Below are 6183 nucleotides of genomic sequence, written 5' to 3'. Positions count from 1 at the left end.
CAGCCCTTCTTAAAGGAGGGGAAAATTACAATAAAAAATGGCTGACTGTTACTGCTAGCTTTCTGTGGAGATAAGTGTATATTTTAAAAGGATCTACTGGCATGAATTTCTAATTAATAGACTATGAGGGGGAGATTTTTATTTTTCACTCTGGATGCTCTCAGGGGTACTCTGAAGGCTTAACATCACCTAGTCCCCCAACTCTGCTCAGTCCCCCACCTCCCTCCAAAAAACAAGGAAAGCAATTTAGTGCCCACTCAACAATGCTGTCAGCCCCTAATCTGGCATTATGTGTTACACAGGACTTTCGATGGTGGACGCAAATTTCAAGTCTGGCTTCTAAGAAGTGTGTGATATGTTTGAGGATAAGGGAGACCTAACATATTCTAAAACAACAAGGCAACTTCAGGAAGCTTTGTGAACAGGGTCTCCAGGAGTGCCCTCCGCCTCCTACCCACAGAGAGGTGGCTTTGCTGGTCAGCTGGCTGCTGTCTTGTAGTTGTCCTAGTGAAGATGGTTTGTGTGTATGAGGGGAGGTGTTCATGGGTACTTGTAGAGTGTCTGTAAAAGAAGGTTGGACTTTTTCACCACAATGCATTCCTGGAAACCATGTCATGATATAATTCGTCAAAATTTCCCAGAGGAACAGCATTCGCTCTCCTTGAGGGGTCGAGTTCCTGACTAAAGACACAGCCAGAGATAAATCATAACTATGATCAACAATCTTTCATGAGCAGAAGGCACAAGTGCCCACATATCTTCAATGAGTTCTAGGGCTCAGATTATACTCCAGGTCTCACCAAGAAGCTATCACTTAACTTCATGTGAAGCTGTATGTACCACGGTCATTCATTCTCTCATTTATTCATTCGAGGGCTGTAGGAGTCATTGTGGTTCACTCCCAACCACAATTCTTCTTCAGATGATTAGTCTTCTAAATCAATGTTATAGATGTAGTTTCCTAAAAGATATGTTGACACCCTAAACCCTACCACCTCAGAATGTGATCTTATTTGGAAATAGGGTCTTTAAAGAGATTATCAAGCTAAAATGAGGTTATTAAGGTAGGCCTAATCCAATTTAAGTGGTGTTCTTACAAAAAAGGGAAATTTGGACAGACAGACATGCACCGAGGGAAGCTGACATGAAGACACAGAGACAAGGCCATGTGAAGATGGAGGATTGCAGAGAGATCCATCCTCAGGCCAAGGAATGGCAAGGATTTGGAGCGAACCACCAGAAGCTAGGAAGAGACAAAGAAGGATCCCCCTATGGGTTTCAAAGGAAGCATAGCCCTGTCAACACCTTGATTTTGAACTTCCAGCCTTTATAATTGTGAGAAAACTAATTTCTGTGGCTTTAAGCTACCTACTAAGTGGTATTCCGTTTTGGCAGTCCCAGGAAACTAATATAACTGACCGTGGTGATCTCACTCTCTTATCCCAGTCCTGGCAAAGAAGCTATAGGGGAAAGACTGCTAGGCTGGATTCTGAGAAAGGTTTCTACTTTTCCCTCTACAAATGCTTTGATGTGACCCTGGGGATTGCTGCAGTCATCATGCTATGAGCCTAAAGGGCAAAGCCCTCATCGAGGAGGGCAGAGAGTGAAGGGAAAGGGCCTGAGACAGATGACCCTGAGTTGCTGTTTCGGCCAAGCTGGAGCGTGCCCAGGCCCTTCATGTTCTGTCATGTGAGATGAAATGTTTCCATGTGGGGTAAGGCAGAAGGTGAAGAAAGGTCTCCTTGCCGACATCAGGGTCCTTCTTTGTGTGGGTTGACTGTCATTTGTGCTCAGCAGTTCTCCCTGCTACCTCTCTCATGCTAATTGGGCCTCCGGTTCCCTCCCAACCTCTATTCTGCATCTCAGTATCGACTGTGGTAGATGGTTTGCAAAGACAGCTGTAATAATTCCTCCCTGTATACTTTGTAGTGTGACTTTGCCACTCTTCCCATCAAAGGTGGAGCTTATTTCTCTATCCCTTGAATCTAGGCTTGGCCTTGTGACCTGTCCTGGCCAACAGGAATTAGCAATCCCTAGCATTCTGACTCCACAGCTCCAGAAGCTTCAGGAATTAGGCTTGCTCTTTTGGCTGTAGTTGGACTGAGACCGTGATACAAATGGGCCTGAGCTAGCCTGCTGCAAAGGCTGCATGGAGAAGAAAAGCACTCCAGTTGACAGTCAGCACTAACTACCAAGTGTGTAAATAAAGCTATCTTGGATCATCCAATCTTAGTCAATTGCCCATAACTGAAGCCACATGAATAATCCCAGGTGAGACCAGCAGAAGAGCCAATGAGCTGAGCCCAGCCTGAATTGCTGACCCATAGAACCACAAGCAAATAAAATGGCTGTTGTTATAAGATCCTAAATTTGGGGATGATTTGTTACACAGCAATAGCTATCTGACACACTGATAGGCAATCCCCATTCTGGCACAACCCTCTCAGGCTCATTCACATGCCATGCACTATGCAAGGCACGGTGGATACAATCATGAAAAAGAACAGCTCTGGCCTCTGCTCTCTTAAGAGCGCATAATGTTATCACATGCCAGGCACTGTGCCAATGGATTTTTCAGCTGCATTAACCTAGATGAGAATGTTACAGTTATTACCACTATCTTCCTGCCGAGAAAAACAAATCTCAGAGAACATAACAAAAGTGCCAAATGTTGCAGATTGCATTTTTCAGAGACAGCTGCAATAATATCTGTTGTCTGGTATATCTGTTAGAACCTTGCCACTCCCTTGAATCAAGAGGCAGAATCTAATTTCCCTCTTGGATCTAGATGGGCTTATGATTTGACTGTAAACTAAGAGAATGCATGAGAAAGGATACTGCATGAATTCTGAGGTTAAGTCATAAAAGAAGCCACTCTACTTTATGAGTTGGGGCACTTGCCTTTGAAGCCTTGAGCTTCCACATAAGGCCTCCATGCTACATGTGGACATTCTAGGTGAGAACTCCAGGTGAGAGCCCAGCTGACAGCCAGCCCACATTAAACTCAAGATGACTCTAGTCACCAGCTATTGAGTCATCCCAGCCCTTAAATCCCACCCTCTTTTCAAGGCCCAGAAATCACAGATCAGAAATAATTTGTCCCCACTTGTGTTCTGTCAAACGAACAGAATGCATGAGCATAATACAATGGTTGGTTTATATCACAAAGTTTTGGGGTGGTTTGTTTTGCAGCAGTAATAACACAACATCTAAGATTACACAGCTATACAACAGGAAAGAGAACGAGGTCAGACTCTGAGCCTTTGCAATCTGACTCGAGCCCCAGCTTTTAACCACTACTCCTCCCACTCTTCGCCTTGGCGAGCCTCTCACTCCCATGCTCCTCAGCTAGAAGCTGGGCTCCCCCGACAGCATCATGTCTGCATGAGAAAATACTTCAATCCCCACATGCCAGATTCAAAGAGTGACAAGGAAAGGAACAGGCATGCTTCTTTCTCTGCTGCTTGCTTCCAGGCCACCACTACCCAAGGCTCCTTCTTTTTGGAAGTTCTGTCTCTTCCCTTACTTTGGCTCCATGACAACACTCTCTCCATATTTAGGACACAGCCTCCACCTTCCTTGATGATTTTAGTTTCTGCTTCACAGGTTTGCTTTGCTCCCCATTGAACTTCATGTGAAAATGCACCTACTATGTGAAACTGCTATGGGTCAGGCACATGGATGGTGGAGATACAAAGGAGAATGAGCTCTGTATTCGTTTCCCATAGTTCTGTAACAAATTGCCCTAAACTTAGTGGCTTAAAACAACACAAATTTATTATCTTACAGTCTTAGGGATTAGAAGCCCAAAATAGATTTCACTAGGATAAAATCTAGGTGTCTGCAGGGCTTCGTTCCTTCTGGAGGATCTAAGAGAGAATCTGTTCTCTTGCCTTTCTAGCTTCCAGAGGCTGCCTGCATTCCTCGTCTCATAGCTCCTTCCTCCATCTTCAAAGCCACCATGTAGCATCATCGAACCATTCTCTCTGACTCTTCTGCCGTCCTCTTCCACCTATAAGGACCCTTTTGATTATATTGGGCCCACCCAGATTATCCAAGAAAATTTCTCCATCTCAAGATTCTTAATCACATCTGCAAAGTCCCTTTTGCATGTAAGATGACACATTCGCAGGTTCTGGGGATTAGGATGTGGACATCTTTGAGAGGCCATCATTCTGCCTACTACAAGCTCTTTGAGGAAACTCACACATGAATAAGGTTATATATCTATAGCAGAAACTTCTGCTCCTCGCCAATATCCATATTCTCTTACTGAACACACACTTCCTTACATTCAGGTGTGATGACCCTGCAATTGAGTTCTGAAGTGATGGGCAACACTTGCAGGCCTGCCTAGCCCATACAAACCTGCTAACAGTTTTGACTAACAGTGGTCCCCAACCTTTTTGGCAGCAGGGACCAGTGCTCCTATGAGAATCTAATGCCTGATGATCTGAGGGAGAGCTTAGGCGGTGATATCAGCACTGGGGAGTAACTGCAAATACAGATGAAGCTTCAGTCACTCACCCAGTGCTCACTTCCTGCTGTGCAGCCCAGTTCCTGACAGGCCATGGATGGGGCTCGTGGCTCGGGGATTGGGGAACCCTGGACTACGAGACCCCCTCCTACAGGTTCCTCACTTTCCCCATCCATAAAGCACTATGAGGACCCAGAAGAAGGTGGAGCCTCAGGGGAGAATAAGTCAAGCCCTTGAATGACAGTGAAACAATCTCTCTGGTGACTTACATTGTATTTTGATATAAATTAAGACATTGAAATGTGAAGATTGTATGCTACAATGGTTAGCCTACACTGACAATATACAACTATAGAAATGTACTTTAAAAGAATTTGTAAAAATGTATTTCATAAGTTTTATATGGTATTCAATTTTATAAGTAAATATAATATTTACTTATTATAATAATAAGCTGATCTGTGGCATAGGCTCTATGTGAATAAAAAGGTTACTTCATAAACACATAAAATAAAACCCAAATCAGGGATTATGCTATTTAACCACAGGCAGTTCTCTTCTTACTTCTTTCTATATTTTATATTGACTGTTAGCACAATACTGAGGAATCCTGATTAACACAAATAAGTAACTGCAAATGGTAACAAGTATACTTTAACCTACTATAATCTCCAGAAACTCTTCAATAAACAGAGACCCCCAGACAAGCTTGACTCTTAACAGGAACTAGTTAACTGGGCAACACAAGTTAATGTTTTAAAGAGCTTCTACACAGATTTATTTACATGTTATTTACTTTCAAAAGGATCAAAGACAATTTACCCAAAAACCTACAGGACAAGTGAAACCAAAACCAGGCAAACAACAAGATAGGAGCTCAGTGGTCAGGCAACTGCAGTTGGAAGCAAGGGAATGTGTGCATGTGGGGGAGTGGGAAGCAGTTCTCACGCATGGTGGGGGCCAGGGCAAGAGGCTGTCAGAAAGCTCCTGTGATCTTGGAAACATATGATCTATTTACCAAAATGGTGATTCAGGACAAATGACTGAAGGGTCCCACGTCTAGACGACCACGTGCCTGGCTAGGGTAAGAGCTAAAGGTTTCTGCAATCGTTTATCAGTACACAGAGCCTGGGACCCCCAGAAGTGGTATACACACACACTGAAAAGAGAAGCTAGGGAGGACCTGGAACCCCAGAGCAGTTACTTTTAGGCAGTGATCAGTATCATACCTGTGATATATCATAGGAGATTGGGTCTGTAGCCTCGTCAGAACTGGGTAGAAGGCAAGTTCTGAGGAGCCTCTGTTCCCTCTGGCACTAAAAGAGGTAGAAGCGGGCAAGTCTGAGAAGCAGCCCCACTGTGGAGTCAGAGACTGCGGGAGAAGGCAGCTTCTTCTCCCAGACTGGCCTGGGCAACTCACACCGAGAAAGATCCACTAGAGGAAGAAGGACAATGCTATAGACCGAGCCCTATGATCTGCCCTTTACATATAGTTCAGCTGCCACTAGAGGAAGAAGGACAATGCTATAGACCGAGCTCACATTCTGTGCCAAGCCCTATGACCTGCCCTTTACCTATAGTTCAGCTAAACAATATGAACCTTGTGTGGTAGGTTCTTCTTATCTCCAATTTACAAATAGGGGCACTGAGTCTTAGCAATACTGGAAAGTCAGCCCCAGCCATTACCATTTGTGGCAGAGCTGGCA

The 6183-nt window shown here is 44.3% G+C and overlaps 1 long non-coding RNA gene across 5 annotated transcripts in view; it reads left to right on the top strand.

The window, feature by feature from the left end:
- Positions 1-5019, top strand: part of LOC107196335 — a 10687-nt gene extending 5668 nt beyond the window's left edge. For 3 of the 5 annotated variants that reach the window (XR_003042573.1, XR_003042567.1, XR_003042575.1), the window contains one exon: positions 303-2227. This is a non-coding gene — a long non-coding RNA (uncharacterized LOC107196335). Of the gene's footprint in view, positions 1-302; positions 2228-3901 lie in introns of those variants that run through there. The other 2 variants (XR_003042577.1, XR_003042576.1) reach the window with 2 other exon arrangements.
- The last annotated feature ends 1164 nt before the right edge of the window (positions 5020-6183 follow it).

This window comes from Pteropus alecto, unplaced genomic scaffold (assembly GCF_000325575.1).
Source record: "Pteropus alecto unplaced genomic scaffold, ASM32557v1 scaffold461, whole genome shotgun sequence".
Taxonomy (NCBI): domain Eukaryota; kingdom Metazoa; phylum Chordata; class Mammalia; order Chiroptera; family Pteropodidae; genus Pteropus; species Pteropus alecto.
This window is presented reverse-complemented; position numbering and strand designations above follow the sequence as displayed.